The sequence below is a fragment of the Castor canadensis genome, chromosome 14, assembly GCF_047511655.1.
Source record: "Castor canadensis chromosome 14, mCasCan1.hap1v2, whole genome shotgun sequence".
Taxonomy (NCBI): domain Eukaryota; kingdom Metazoa; phylum Chordata; class Mammalia; order Rodentia; family Castoridae; genus Castor; species Castor canadensis.
Window position 1 is genome coordinate 62,065,076 of NC_133399.1, and position 17,490 is coordinate 62,082,565.

At 35.6% G+C, this 17,490-nt stretch overlaps 1 pseudogene; it reads left to right on the plus strand.

Annotated features, from left to right (window-relative positions):
* The first annotated feature begins 16,156 nt into the window (after positions 1-16,156).
* Positions 16,157-16,294, plus strand: LOC141416980 (U2 spliceosomal RNA; annotated as a pseudogene).
* The last annotated feature ends 1,196 nt before the right edge of the window (positions 16,295-17,490 follow it).

Genomic DNA, 17,490 nt, shown 5'->3' on the forward strand with positions numbered 1-17,490 from the left:
ATATTGCAATCTCCAATTGACCTATAAGGAAACTGAGCCACAGGTTCATAATCTGTTATTTTTTACAAAAACAAGAATCCTGTGTAAATGAGAATTGAATTTCAGTTTTTTAAAAGTTCCAAAACATGCCTCTAGGCCACTTTTAAATAGTTATCACCTTACAAATTCCACTTTTCAAAATGTATTAATGTCTTTAAAACATATTAAACAAATATAAGCTAGAAAAACAGAATGCAGTTGTGCACAAAGCTAAAAAGAAGAGCTGAATGAAAAGGTAACAGATGGACATGAGAGATTCAAGATACAAAGGCTCTAGGGGTCTGCAAATTGACCAGAATCAGCAGAATGGAATGTTGGCCCACCTTGTGACTCTTCATTTACGAAGTTTCACAGCAGATCGACAAGCAGGTCCTAGCATGGCCTTCGATCAGTCAAAAAGAATGAAATGTTTATTAGTTGTAATGTGATTTTTTTCAACCCTGAAAGTATAGCACCCAATACTTGTAAGAACTTATTTTTTGGTATGGGAATGAAAAAATATAAAAAAAAAATAAAATAAAACAAGAAGCAAACAAGCTAATTTCAGTAACTGATTATGTTAATTAGAATATCTGTAAAAATAAGGTAATGGGATAATGAGTGTCCTGACTGACCAAAAGGGATCTTTTGGCTAGAATAATCAAGTTGGGCCTTTAATGAGGAAGTAATGTTTGCATTATATCCCAAATAAGATGCAGGCAGCTGGGCAAATATAGGACAAGAAAGAAATGATCCAATCAGAAGAAATAGCAAAGGGATAGAAAGAATGTCTGTTTGGATATGGTGTCATAAACTGAGAGAATGAATACAGTGTGAATTTGGAGACACAAACATAGACCACATCATGTAGGGCCTTGTAGTTCACAGTAAGATTTTATTATAGATGTAATGAAAAGCTACAGCAGGGTTTTACACTGAGGAGGGACATGCATTGATGTACTTTTTTTTATTTTCAGTACTGGGTGCTCTATCACTTGAGCCATGCCCCTTTCCCAATTCTGTTGTTTTTGTTTTGTTTTTGAGACAGGTCCTCAATAATTTTCCCTGATAACTGGCCTCACACTGGTGATCCTCTTGCCTCTACATCCTGAGTAGCTAGGATTAGAGACATGGTCTATCACCTGGCTCACATTGATATACATTGAAAATATCACTACAGTTGTTTTGTGGACAATGATCTATAGGGAGATGAAGTGCATGCAGGGTGATGGAAAAGGAGGTACCTGCTAGAATTCCATAAGGAGTGATGGCTTCTGGGTCTATGATACAGCAGTGGACATAGTGAGAAGTGGTTGAATTTTAGTTTTACTTTGACAGATAAAGTGGATGGACTTAACTAATATAATGGATCTAGAATATGAAAGATAATCATTAAGGATTACTAACACCTATATTTTAGCATGGTTACTAGGTGGCAGTGGTGGTACTATTTCTTGAGGTGATGGGATACTGTGGACTAAGTTGGAAGACTATAATTGATAATTCTGCTTTGGCCATTCTGTCTGAGATACCTATGAAATATTCTAGTAGTGATTTTGTAACCATGATAAGTGGCTATATTAGACTTGAAATCTAGGCAAATGTTTGAATAGAGATTTTTAAATTCAATTCAATACAAATAGTGTTTGAAACAATGGGATTGTTTGCAATCACTAGTGACAGAGTATTGATAAAGATGGTCAGAACACTGAGAGCTGAAGCAAGAGTCCTAGACCATTTATCAATTAAGATTTCATTGGCTGTGAAGGGAAAAGTTCAATCAGTGAAGTGAGGGGAAAACTAAGGAGAACATGGTGTCCTAAAAGCAAAATATCCCTATGTTACAGAGTAAATAGAATAACCAATTATGTAAATACTGCAGTTAGCACTAGCAAGATGATGGATGTTATAGTTTGAATTTTAAATGTTCCCCCAAAAGCCATGTGGTGTTATTAGGAGGGGAGAACCTTTAAGAGATGAGTCCTAGTGGAAGGAAGTTAGGTATTGAGGGCATGGCCTTTGGAGGGGATGTTGGGACACTAGTCTTTTTCCCCTCCTCCCCCCCTCTCTTTTTGTCTATGTCTCTCTCTATGTGTCTTTCTGTGTGTGTGTCTCTCTCTCTCGCCTCCTCTCTCTTCCCCCCCACAACCTGGCACCAAGAAGTGAGCAGCGTTGCTCTACCATACACTCCTCAGTGTGATGTTCTTTGTTTCTACAGAACCCAAAGCAAAGGAGCCAGCCAATCCTAGTCTGAAGCCTCTGAAATCATGAACCAAAACAAATCTTTCCTCCTCATGTATTTTGTATCCAAGTATCTCATGTATTTTGTCACAGTTATGGAAAACTTACTCATATAGAGAACTAACTTTAAGCCATAAGAAAATATAGATTAATGGTGTCCTTGTTAAGAATTGTATATATAGTGTGATGGGGTTGAAATTTAATTTGAATAGGTAGGAAATAAAATGTGAAATGAGTAGATGCAAATCACAAATATAAAGGACATGATTATTTTCCTGGGATGGGAGGAGAGAAGTAAGATTTGAACTTCAAGGTTACATTAGGTAAGAAAAAGTATGTTTAAAGATGCTTTGAGAAAACCAAGAAACAATGGAAATTTGGTCATTCAGGAGGGAAATTATTTAATGGTGAATTTTTTTGGGGTCAGAATGGGGTAAAAACTCAGGTCTTTATGCTTGCAAAGCAGACACTCTACCACTTGACCCATACTTCCATCCCATTTTGCTCTGGTTGTTTTGAAAATGGGGTCTTGTGAATTATTTTCCAGGGCTGGTCTTGAACCATGATCCTACTGATCTCAGTCTCCCAACTGGCACCTGGCTACTTGAAATTAAAATTTTAAGATGGCAACAGTGAGTGGATTTTGTGGCAAAAATTATCTTGTCCTTAAGTAGGGGCATCATTTTTCTGGTAGGAAGCAAAACTACCATAAGGAAATTATTATAGGAAACAGTATAGTAGGATGGTGAAATTTCTGGCAAAGCTTAGGTAGTGATACTTAACTCAATTTGCTGCGTTCAAGGTCATCATTATGTGGGTGGTAGGCATTGAAGATTTAAGGCACATGCATGGGTTGTCACTCTGCAAAGTAGCTAACTGAATTTAATAGAAAAGTTTAGCAGGATTGGCTGTCAATGTTGAGATTTCTTTTGATAATGTGGTTGTAAATTTAAGCCAAGTCTAATCAGTGAAGCTTCTTTGACTGTTGAGGTACTTGTTCACAGACCCAAAATAAAAAGAAAGTTGAAATTAATCAGACAGGGATATTCCAGGTAGGCAGAATGTCAGGGGAAAGAGGAGAGAAAATTTATAAGATCTTCAAGAGTTCACAGGGCTGGGTTAAAGAACCTAGACTTTATGTAAAATGAGGACCTTAGTGATTGATGAATGAGGAAGGGTATTATATAAATGGATTTAAGGTTTTCATAAGACTGAAGAATTGTTGGAATGAAAATTTTAGAGTAAATGAGCTGAGAAGTTAAGGTTGATAATTATAAATCAAAATACTTGAAAGTAATATTTTTAGTGTAGCTACAGGAAATGACAAGGTTTAGAGAATATCATGAACTAGGTAGCCCCTTGGGATGGAAGTACAGTTTTGGAAACAAATTATTCAATGTCCTAGGACTGTAGGGGTTAGATGTATCATGAACTTGTGAAAAGAAGTCTGGTAAAATCATACTTGGGAGAGGGAGGTAAAAATTAAAGTCTCTAGGAATGTAGATGTCAATGACAGTGACAAACATAAGAACTCAAAAGATCTGATGAGTTGAATCTAAAAAATCTGGTGTTTTTAAGAAGAAAGAAAAGAAACGGTGTTCAGGAGGCTACAGATAATGGGACCCTTGAACTAAATGGAGTATAGAGGATAAAACAGTCCTCATTTAAGGGGTTATAAAGATGTGGTACCTTTGGTGAAGCCACATTTCAGTTAAGTTAGAGAATGAAGGAATGTTTCAAAGAAGGGGTTGAGGACAATAGCAATCACGATTCTGAAGGTTCTAAAGGATTGGGAAGGTGGAAGTGTTGAAAGTGAAGATCAGATCATAGACTGTGAAAGTCACAGGGTGATGATCAACTGTATCATACCATACAGGGTACTAGACTTGGATTTCTCTTGATTCAGAAATGCAGGCATAAATTTTCTGGAAATCTTAATGAATTTAACACCTTGAAGTAGCTACTTATGCTCCTTGAGGGAGGGTCAACTTAACAAAACATGTAATAATTTGAGACTGAGAATTTAGTTTTCCTGCTGAGTAAAGGGGCTGCCTCACAGACATACAGCAATGACTGGATGTTGTAATTTTATTTGAGAAATATGCAAAAGATGTGAAAGTTCAGGCTGACTACCAGATCAGTTAAAGCTGAAGTCATGACTTCACTGAAGAGAACGTAAAATGCATTCGCTGGTTGCATCAAAAACAACTGTGTGCAGTGGGTAATCCCAGATGCTTGGAGGAAGAAATTGTAAGACTGTGGTTTGAGGCCAGCCAGGCAAAAAAGTTAGTGAGACTCTATTTCAAAGAGCAAACCAAGTATCATGATAGATGCTTTGAAACCCAGTTATGCAGAGGTGTAAATAGGAGGATCATGGCCAGTCTCAGAAAAAAGTATGAGATCCTACCTGAAAACACAGGTAAAGCAAAAAAGGGCTGGGGATGGGCTTAACTGGTAGAGCACTTGCCTAGCAAGCCTGAGGCACTAAATTCAAACCCTAGTACCACCCAAACAAAATACACTGTCCAGAAAAAGTGAATATCCTCACTGCATGCTTGAATGCATCCAGAGCAACATGGCTAATTCTGGACTTTATTCTTGAAGAATAACAATGGCAACTGGAGTTCCCTAATCTGTGTTTTAAAGTGGGAAGATGACATAAGGATGTGGAATAATAAAGGATTTGGGGTTTTGAACCTGTCATGTATTAGTAAAAGAAAAAGTACCAACTTTCCAGCATGTACACATTCTTGGACTCATCTGTATATATTAGGACACTTCAAGAGTATAAAGAATGTACTGGGAAATCTGATCTCTCCTTCTGGTGATCTTTCTAAAAACCTAATCTGTGAACCTTATGTTTCATAATAATCTAGGAAGATTATTTAATTGTGTCTCCCTGGGTTTCATGCCAGACTCATTCAATCAAAATTGTCTAGAATGGATCCACACATTTGTATGTTTTGAAAGCTATCATAAATTCTCCCATAGTTATGTCACAGGAAGACCAATTAGATCACCTATGTACTAATGGGAGACATTTGACATGTAATAAGTGTGGTGCACTCTGATATAATGGGAAAAATCTGGGTTTATCTTGCCTCATGGATGTATTTCAGGTCCCAAGTAATACTGGCACAGAGTGAGTTTGCAATAAATATTTATGGAATTAATGACTGGTGGCATGAATATTCTCTCTCATCTGAATTTAAGCCCTCTTTCTTCTCAGCTCTAGCTTAAGATATTACTATCAATTAAGCACCTGCCTATCAGTGTCTTTGACTTCACCAGATCATCTTGTAGAGTTTTTCTACAATTGAGGCTGGCCAGTTCACCTTCCCTCAATTCACTTGTTTTCAATCTCTCACTCTCGTATTCTAAACTAACTACCAAGAAAGGGTGAGCCCTTTCACTTAGTTTTCCAACCTTGGTGTTAATACATGCTTATGCAAGTTACCAGGCTGGAATTTAGCTACCCAGTCACAAACTGATTAAGACAGTCTCAGCTGGCCTGTGAAATCTTCAGGGCTCCAATCACTTTTATCATAATCAAATATGGCCATGTCATAGCCACATCCAACAGAAGCAGAAATAGGATTTACCAAGGCTTAATGTAGTCATTCATTTCAAATAGTTGTAGGAATATTCCATGAAAAAGAAAAGAATTATTCTGAATTTTTCTAAGAATGGATTTATGACTGGTTGGAATTAGTTAGAGAAAAAAGATTTTAATTCAAAATAAAGGAGAACAATCTAAAATTAATCTTCCTATTATAGCATCAACTGTCATACTGTAGCCAGCTCCTTTCACTAAAAGAATTCAAATCAAAGCAAAATAAGAGTTTATCTGGAATAGAATCATAAAGCTTGAAAGACCTTTAGAGATCAATTTAATATACTCTTCCAAACTCATCCTTTTATAAGTATGGAATCCTAGGTCCAGAAATATTGAGCCCTATCTAAATCCACACAGCTTATTAAAGCCAGCAGTACGAATACAACCTGGCCTTAGGGTTTTGTCCACTTATCTCCTCAAATTGTAGAAGGAAAACCTGATTTGGTTTATATGACTCAAACATCTTGTCTAAATTCTAAGACTCACAACTCTATTTTTCTAACTCTCCTTCTTTCCTTCATTTTGTTTATATCCAGAATTTTATAGTTAATTAATTTTACATGGAAATGAAGTGAATCATGACTCTCAATTTGCATATTTGCAAATTGAAAAAAAACAAATCTGCCTGAAAACAGCTTATGACAACCTGTTATTTACTGACAAAGAAGCATCTCTTTTTTTTTTGGCAGGTGAAATAAATTAAGTGGCATCTACCTTCCTGTTGTGTGTAACAGGATCCTCCCCTCAGGCCTAAGAAAATGATTTTGCCAATGGTAGGGAAAGGAAATAACATTTGCAGAATGTCTGCTTGGTAGGTGCTTCATATATATAAAATCACATATAATTTCATTTAATCCACACACTATCTCTCTGAAATGGACATTATAGCCACTTAACAGATGAGAAAATTGGATCTCAAAATGGTTTAGTGCCATGCTCAAAGCCCTATAGCTGATACATGGTAGAATAAGTTTTGAAATTAGGTCTTAGGGGAACAGTTGTTCCAATTTTCCCATGACATGCATGGGACTTCCATTGTTAATGCTAGGCAGGTACAGTCACACTTGCTGGTTGCTTGACTTGGTTTGTCCAGAATTCAAGGAAAGATGAAGAAAACTGTCCCCAAGCTCACCAAATGCCAGTGAGTCAACTGAGGTTAAAGCAAGGTTGTGATATAACAGGCTAGCCCATGTAAATGTCTACACCCATTCTCTATGGTTTAACTGGGTGAGTCTGGCATGAGACTCCACAACTTACACTGTTACTATCTTCTAACTCATTCCGATACTGTGGTTATAGTCCATAGTAGTAATATCTGATTTAATGATCCTCCTCCTCCAGGGTGCTTCTTTTCAGCTGTGCTAGTCAGCAAATAACTATTGTTCTCCTTAAGAGAAGATGGAAAGCCATTCTATAGCTTTTGTAGCCAAAGGCCAAGGTTGAGGGACACCAGATACATACTAGAACCATTACTCAGGCCTTAGAATGATCCCTTCAGGCCAGTAACTCTCAACCTCCAGATGTAAAAAAAGCACACGAGGATCAAAGACAACATGCACACTTTTGGGCTCTATATTGTATGATTCTGATTCAGTTGGTTTGAGGTAAGACTTAAGACCATGCATTTTTTATGTCCTTTTCTCCTTTACTAGGGGATTCTGATACTTTCTTGATTACCAGATCTAATATGTAGCCTTGCATTTGTTCTCTGCTTATTCTGTTGCAACATACCAGACTCTGTCTGGGACAGGAAGGATTGGGTAATATCATATTAAATAAAAACAAATTTTAAATTGGTTAAAAAAATTTTAATCTAGATAAAAATAGATCCAATCACATGCCTGGGTTAATTGTTTTATTTTCAGTGACAAAATACTCATTTTGAAACTATCCCAAGATAAAAGCATCTGAATGGGAAAAACCATTTCACATTAGGAATTTTATTGATTTCTTCTCCTTGTCATTCATATTTCAGTGCTGTTTTTCTAAAGTCTTTTACACAGAACAGTTTTAAATTCCATACAAGGCAAATTTGGCAAATCCCATTTCAGAATTGCAGTTGTGTTGACACACGGTAATCTTATTGGCAATAAAAGGATATTACCTATAATTGAATAGCTCTGCAATTAACAAATTTCAGAGCCAGAGAAAACTATCATTCTTCAGTTTTACATTTGTTTTTACCCAGAGCAGGAAATGTTTGAATTACCAGCAAAACTATTAGCTCCACTAAATGAAAAAAATAACTTAATAAAAAACTGTTTCACCCAGAATAAATGTTAACTACAGTTTATGAAGATAAGCTTAACTTTAGCAATTAGGCCTGTGTTGTACTTGTACTGTGGTAAATCATAAGTGCATTTATTTAGAGCAACACAATATTCATATAACCCCCAAATCTGACTGGGTAAAGTTCTGGGTTGATAATAAAGGCTAAGCTCCCACTTATTTAAATAAATATATTTGTGGGGAAAATAATTAAAATTATATTTAGTGTCTTCATGACAGCTGTATAATTGGGTTATTCTAGTATTATAACACATACAAACACACAGTATCCTTTCAAGCAGATTTAAGTATGTTCCAGGGCTCAGCATCACCCATGGAACAAATTACATTAAAATTACAATTAACTTCCACTCAACTGACAGCAGAAATCGATGTTGCTGTGTACATACTGCCTCTTCCTCACTTTTATTAAGCCCCTTTCAATTATGAGGGAACATAAATTGGAAGGATGTCGCTATGTCATCTACAGTATTAAAATGTACGAGGAACATTGACCCTGGCCTCTAGAGATTATGTGAAAAGTCATTTATATGCACAGCTGTACAAATTGCCTGCGTTTAATGCTAAATTCCGTGGAAAATCATCTTTGCTGCTTTGCATCTGAGGAAGGACAAGGTTTAAATATTTAATGTGTTCCCTTACTAGACAAGCATAGTCAGCAGTGAGTTAGCGAACTGGCTGGTCAGTACAGAGAGCTCTTTTTGGGAGTTACAAGTCTTGCCTTTAAATGCAAGGAATGACCTGAGTTCATACTTTGCTGGAAACAGCCAAGGGAAAAGGCATTGGGTAAGTTCATGTTGCCCTCACTGATGTTGTTTTTCTTCATTTCTGTCACATGACTCTCAGGGTACTCCCAAGTCCTGTCTGAAACCTGTTCTTGAATCTTGGCCCCAACAGTGTCCCTCTCCCTCTTTCATGTACCCAATCTTTCTTCATAGACACGTACTGATTTTGAAAATATGTTTTGGACATATTAATAAAAGATCATTAGTTTATGTCGTGAGAAAACAAAACAGCCGAAGAAACCAAAAACCTGCTCATGGATGACAGTCCTGTGTCAGAGTGTTGCTGTGGGGATGATACCATGGTTCGAATTCTGCTTTATCATGTACTGACTGACTGTCAATTTACCTGTCTTCCATGTGCCTCAGCTTTATCTTTCGCATCAATCAGGAAAAGATATTTATTTTTTATATACATGTATATATATTTGGGAGTACTGAGGCTTGAACTCAGGGCTGTGCACTTGCTAGGCACACACAGTACCACTTGAGTGATATCCTCAGTCAGATTTTTATATTTTTTTAAATGAGTTTACCACAACATCACCACAGGATTGTTTAGAGGTAAAAAGGCTTAGTAAATAAAATATGGTATTAAAAATGTTAACTGTCTTCAAGAGACACTATAACTTCCATTGTGATTTCTTTTTAGAGTACACATTTTCATACTGAGCTGAAATCATTTCCTTGTTGCCTTTACATTTTAATTCATTGAGGACACTCCACATGCAGAATTAGTGGCCCAATAGCTAGGATGCGCTCTCTCTCTTAGAAGGTGTTCAAACAGAAGCCAGTGTTAATATTGCAGCAAACATTTAAGGTTTGAAGGTACAGTTACACTAGGCCAATTCCCAACTGGGCTGGCAGGAGATAAGAAAACATGGACATGAGGTGGGGAGTATGAAAGTACAAGACAGGAAGCCAAATCACTAAGGAACATTTTTGAAATGTTAAAGGGGATGGGGAGAAGGGATCAGAAGACAACTAATCCTCCTCCCCAACCCTGTTTTGAGTATCTAGATCAATGGTACCGAAGCATGGCTGATGACTTGAATCTCTCAGGCTGAGTAACATCTTTAGTCAGGACTAGAGATGTTTACCTAAATTGAAGTCTCAATGTGCATACATTAGAGTCACCAGGGGAGCTTTTTTAAAGAACTAATGATCAAGTCTCACCCCAGGTCACCTAAATCAAAATATCTGGGAGATAGGCCAGGGCATTGAAGCTTTTAAAAAGTTTCCTAGGTAATTCTAGTATACAGCCAAAGTTGAGAATCAATGATCTATAGAAACTTACCTACATAACCTTAAATGTTCTTTTAAACTGCAAATTCATGACTTACAGCATCCCCAAACTAAATAAATGCAAATATCTAAAGTAGTAATTATTATATAGATTAGAATATGTATCAAGATACAGCTCCTAGTATGTAAATATGAAGAAAACAGCAACAACAATAATAATAGTTTTCACTTGGGTAGTGAATAAACTCATTCAACTTTGTGAATAGCTATGGTGGCTGTGACTTAGCAAGCTTAATTGATTAGAGCAAGTTTGCATAGCTGACTTGATGCCAAGATAGGACTCAGGTTCAGTTCTTCACACTCTTGAATTAGTTCTGTTGCTGTGCTATCACATCAGGTAGTTTCACAGGTCCTTTGGTGCTTAATACTGATTGCATTTATAGATCACACTCCCTCTTTTTAAATATTCCACAACAAAGATTTGTTATTTTTATGGCTCTAAGCCAATCTTTAGCTTCTAACATATTTTCAGACCAGACATCACTATGTTCCCTTTTGTGGTTGGAGTTTGATGAACCTATCAAGAGCTGCAGGACTTTATAAACCCTTAGAATAATTCAATGTTCAATAATCCTTTATGCAATAAAATGATCAAATTTACCTGTTTAATAAAAAAAGCAAGAATCAATATGGCTTCTTGCTCAACATATACAAATCAAATTTTTTAAAACATATAAAGTGCAATGAGAATTTCAATATCTAAATCATCAAGCAAAAATTGAGTTTGACATGTTACATTTCTTGAATCAACAATTAAAGTGGTTGTCACTCTTAAAATATTCCCCACTATTGCTTTTAAGATGGAATAGAAATACTTTTCCTTATTCCTACCCCAAAGTACAAACAAAATTCTTGCTAATATATAAAATAAACAAGACTCTGAAAGGTAAAAATGAGAAAATAGACAAGGACACTCAGTACCTAACAAATGACACAGTGGTGAATTCCTTGGGCTTTCTATTCGTCTTATGCATTTCAACATGAACTTAAGAAGTCTACATCCTGGAAAAATCAAAAAGGACATGGAAAAAAGTTTAGTCACTCAGCCAAAGGACCTGAAACAGGCAGCCTCAAGAGACAATAAACTGCTCTACTGTAGCCAAACATCACACAATATAAAAACTGACCCTACTGCCAACCTGTGAGGAATCTCAACTTTCATCTTTACCAAACTATGAGGTACCTCAAACACCACCCTCATGGTGGTAAAGAAAGACTGAACAGGGAGTTGGAAACTTGATCCCTGTTAGATGGCAACAAGGGCCCCACCACTGCAGTGTCAGGGCTACCCTGAAACAAACTTGGACTTCTACTATCACATGGAACAACAGAGTACAAGACAACCCTCAAGTTCTTGCTCAGGTTGTGTCGAAGGAGACATAGCAGAGACAAGACTTTACCATCACCTGGCAGAAATGAGGAAATCTTAATGAAGACTAGTAATGAGGCACTTACACCCTCAGAAAATTTCTAGGAGAGAACTTCTGGGTAGTCAGAATTCACATGCCAGACAACAATTAAAGAAAAGTAACTTCCCTTTAACTGAGGGAGGATAAATGAAAATCATTGAGTTCTACATCCACCTAGCACTGAAGTGGCTTCCTCCCCCATCTGCTGCTAGAACTCTATCAGCTAAAACCAAACCTTAAATGAGGTCTAGACTCTCATAACAACAAGAACAAAATACCATCATAGTAAGAACTAGGAAGACAGCAAATGGATAAAAAATAAAAAAGCTATCAACAGAAGCCATATTCACTTACCATATCAAATGCCAAAAACTGATTTATTAAATAGAAATATCTTTTCTCACAGTTCTAGAAGCTAGAAGTATAAGATCAAGCTATCAGTAGGGTTAGTAACATTCTGACTCTTCCCTCTTTTTTTTTGTATATGGCTGTCATTTTTTAGTGTCTTCACATGATCTTCTCCCTGTGCAAGTCCATGTGCTACTCACCACTTCTTATAGGACACAATCATATTAGACGACTTTACCTTAACTACCCTTTTAAAGTCCCCATTTCCAAATACAGTCACATTCTGAGGTATGGGGGTCAGGGTTAAGACTACAACATATAAATATTTTAGGAGGGCACAATTCAGCCTATAACAGATGCCAATGCTGACATGACCGAGATGCTTGAATTTCTGATGAAGATTTTTTAAACAGCTACCATAAAAATGCCTCAATAACAAATTATGGGCATACTGAAAAGAGAATGATCTAAAGTCTTAGCAAAGAAATGGAAGATATAAGGAAATATCAAATGAAAATTTAGAATTTAAAAATGCAACTAAAATTAAAAAAACTCAACGATGATTCCCTGAAGATCCCACTCACCAGGCTTTGTTTATTCAACATAGCACATAGCTTACCTATGTGAAAAGTCTTTTTCCTCCATGCATTTATCAAAAACAATCAGAGGAAGTCATTTAATGTTGCAGCTGCTTGAAGCGGAGAATTATAATGGGCAAATAATAGACTACCTTAGAAGTTTAAAAGGGGAACAGGTACTAGAGAAAAGGTTAGATCAAAAAGAATTAACCTAGAAGGTAACACCCACGTACAGGAAATCAATGTGAGTCAATGCCCTGTATAGCTATCCTTATCTCAACCAGCAAAAACCCTTGTTCCTTCCTATTATTGCTTATACTCTGTCTACAACAAAATTAGAAATAAGGGCAAAATAGTTTCTGCTGGGTATTGGGGGGGGAGAGGGAGGGGGCGGAGTGGGTAGTAAGGGAGGGAGTGGGGGCAGGGGGGAGAAATGAACCAAGCCTTGTATGCACATATGAATAATAAAAGAAAAATGAAAAAAAAATAAATTACAGACTATACATACCATGAAAAAAATAATAATAAAATAAAAGGGAAAGTTAAGGAATGAGATGTCTATAGGGAACTTAGAAAAGTTATGACATATTCCTAGAAGACTATGGAAGGCTATGTGCACGTGTAGGACTTGTACACAATCCTAAGAGAAGGATGTAAACTTTCACATCTAGGTAAACTTGAAGCTTTATACAAACATGAAGTAAAAATGATTACAGACTCACTTGTATACTATTAGGCTCAGTGTTGAAGACATGTGACAACACACACATTAGCAACGACTGAGAAACTTTCTGGTTCCAGGAACTTAAGTGATCTCTGTTCAATCATTTAGACTTCAAAGTCTATATCTGACAATGAACACTACAGAAACAGAAAATTACTGAATAAAGAAACAACACTATACAGCAACACTAACATATACTAAGAGTGAGGAGGGTATGAAGAATCTGATTTCTAACATTCACTGTTACAATGTTTTTAAATATGAAATTTATATTAAAATTTATGACACATATAAAGACACAAAAAGTACAGCTGAAACACTGGGAGAAAAATATGTTAATAGAAACACTTTCTATAAGAATCTTCAGACTTTAAACATGTTAGACAGAGATTTTTTTAAACTGCTATTCAAATATATTCAAGAACTAAAAGGCTTCTGCACAGCAAAGGAAACAATCAATAGAATGAAGAGACAATTCACAGAGTGGGAGAAAATATTTGCCAACTATTCATTTAACAAAGGATTAATACCCAGAATATATAAGACCTCAAAAAACTTAACAAAAAAACAAACAACCCAGTTAAAAATGGCAACTGATCTAAATAGACACTTCTCTAAAGAAGAAATAATGCAAGTACATATATGCAAAACTGCTCAATACCATTGCCATCAAGGAAATTTGAATCAAAACAACAATACAATATCTATCATTGTACCCTGATTAGAATGGCTATTGTTTTTTCTTAAATGCTAGCAATGATATGGAGAAAAAGGAACTCTCATACACAGTTGGTGGGAATGTAAATTAGTATAACCATTAGGAGAATAGTTTTGAAGTTCCTCAAAAAACTAAAAGTAAAACTACCCTATCATTCAGCTATCCCATTTCTGGATATACTTCCAAAGAAAATTAAATCCTCATACCAAAGGGATGAGGCACACTCATATTTATTTCAGAACTAGTCACAGTAGCCAAGATGTGCACCTAGGTACTCATCAATAAATTAATGGATAAAGAAAATATTGTATAGGAATTGAGTATGGTGATTCATACCTCTAATCCCAGGATTCAGGAGGCTGAGGTAGGAGAATCATGAGTTTGGGATCACCCTGGAATACATATTGAGATCTTGTCAAAAAAATAAAGACAGCACTTGTGGAGTGGCTCCAGTGATAGAGAGCTTGCAGAGCAAAGCATGAAGCCCTGAGTTCAAACCCCAGAACTACCAACAGAGAGAGGAGAGAGAGAGAAAATATGATACATACACACAATGGAGTTTGTCAGTCATAAAGAAGAACTAAATCCTATCATTTGCAATAAAATGGACAAAACTGGAAGACATTATGGTAAGTGAACTAACCCAGACACTGAAAAACAAATACTGTATGTTGTCTTTCATATGTGGAAGGTAAAAAACATTAATGATGATTAAATGTAGAATAGGGGTTCCTAGGGTTTAGGAAGGGGAGGAGGGTTGACAAAAAGAGACTGAATTTGACCAGTGCATGTTGTATGGATGTATTGAAATATCACCCTGGACTCTATTATTATGTACATTTAGTACCTTTAATCAAAACTAAAATAAAATATTAAAAACAACTACTGAAAACTATGTTGAAAGTACAGAAGAAATATATAATGATGCCTCGCTTTATGCAGAATACAAATAAAGACAGAAATTATTGTAAAAAGTCAAATAGAGATTCTTTTTTTAGTGATAAACATAAGGGAAAATATGAAATTCTTGCATTTAAAAGTTTAATAACTGCTATGAAAAATTCACTAGAGACACTCAACAGAAGATTTGAACAGTAAAAGAAAGAAACAGCAAACTTAAAGATCAGTCACTTAAAACCAAGAATGATGGTGCATCATTCCTGATGCAATGATGGTGTCCCAGCCTCAAAAGGCAGAGGCAGGAGGATCATGAGTTTGAGGCCAACCGGGGCTACATAGTGAAACCTTGTCTCAGAAACAAAAAAAATCAGCCAGTTAAGATTATTGAGTCTGAAGAAAAGAAAGAAAGGTGAAGAGAAATGAACAGGGTTTCAGAAATCTTTTGGATACCGTCAGCATACCAACACAAGCATAATTAAGAGTCCCAGAAAAGCGATAATAAAAGGGGTAGAAAGAAAAATTGGGGAAATAATCACTAAAAACTTCCAAAATTTGAGGAGAAACATTAACCTGCAAATCCAAAAAAGTTCAACAAATCTAAGTAGTATAAATAACTTCACACTAAGACACATCATAATCAAACTTCCCAAAGACAGATAAACACTCTCCAGAGTGGCAAGAGAGAAGTGACCCATCTTATTCAGGGATCCTCAAAAGGACCAGCAGCTGATTTCTCAGCAGATAAGCCAGTAGGCAAGTGGATTATGTACACAAATGCTGAAAGAAAGATGATCAATCAACAATTCTGTATCCAGGAAAACTGTTCTTCAAAAATGAAAGGACACTAAGATATTTGCTAGGATGCTAGCTCAATAACAAACTAAAGGGATTTTTTTCAGGCTGAACAGATATAACACTAGGGAATAACTATAATCAACATGAGGAAATGAAGAATGTTACTAAAAGTACCTGCATAGGTACATCTAAAAAAGTATGAATGTGTTTTTATTTTTTACTGTTTTTTTTTCACTTGTCTAATTTACAAGGCAAAATGATAGAAAATAACAATAAAAGTGAGATTAAGTCAGATTGAGAATTTTAAAAAGCAACCTTAAAAATCAGTGAAGCTAAAAGTGAACTCATTTAAAAGATCAATCAAATGGATAATTTTTTTGCCCAAACAAAAAAAAGAAATAAAGACTCAAATTGTTAAAATCACCAAGGAGAGACCGTTTCTTCCCTTTTTGGCTAAGATCAAGTGTAGTATCTGTTCTTATCAATTTAATGTCTAATATATCCTGTACCCCAATATCATATGTTAAACGGAGTTTTTGGAACACAGAGATAGATGCATGCTGTACCCCAGGATCATATGTTACATGGAGGTTTTGGAATATGGAAGTGGAATAGGAACTTGTTCTATTTGCTCTGCACATCATCCTGCTATCATGCTATCTCCAAGACTGGCACACCCCCCCTTGTAGATTTATAAGAAAAGAGATGAAAGAGACAAAGATTATAAAGAAACATGATGCATAATTAATGCCAACACATTAAGTAATCTAAAGGATAGGAGAAAATTGCTAAAAAGATACAAATTCTTGACACTGACTCAAAAATAAACAGAAAAGGTGAATAAATCTATAACACAAATAGAACTATCTAATAACCAAAATACTTTCTACAAAGAAAAGCCCAGGAACAGATGGTTTCATTGATGAACTATTATCAAATGTTTGAAGAACCCTTAACTACAATCTGTTACAAATCCTTCCAAAAAGGAAAAAAGAGAAGTGAAGGAAACACTTCCCAATTCTGAGATCAGAATTACACTAATAACAAAACCAAAGAGATCATGAAAACATCTCAGGCCAATATCTCTTATGATTATTGATCAAAAACTCTTAATAAACTATTCCAAGAATCGAGGGGAAGAGGGATAAAGGAGAATGATGGAAGGGTAAATTAAGCAATGATATTTTGTAAGAACTTTAGTAAATGTCACAATATTTTCCCCAGTACAATTATTACCAATAATAAAGAGTAAAAGAAATTCTTACCACAATGCTAACAAACCTAATCCAGAAAAATGGCTAAGCAAGATTTATCCAAAGTGTGAGAAGTTGGGTCAAAAATATTAATCCGTGTAATGTATTTTATTAAAAAGATAAAGGGAAAAAAGGCATGATCATCCCAAAAGTCTCAAAAAACTCTAAGCTTTCTCCCAAAGAAACAGGACAAAGCAACGTTTCCATTCTGACCCTCTGGTCAACACTATAATGAAGGTTGTAGTGAGGGAAATTAAGGAAGATCAGAAATAAAAAGTATCATTTTGGAAGGAAGAAGTAAAATTATCTTTCTTTGCAGTTGATATGATCTTGAATAAACACAATTCTAAGAAACTCACCAAAAGATTTCTAGCCCTAAAAAACAATTCAGCAAGATTTCTATAGAGTAACAGTAAACAATCTGAAAATAAAAAATTTTTAATTACTGTTACAATATAAATAAGAAGAATTTTTAAGAAGAAATGTAAAATCTATTCACTGAAAATTATAAAAT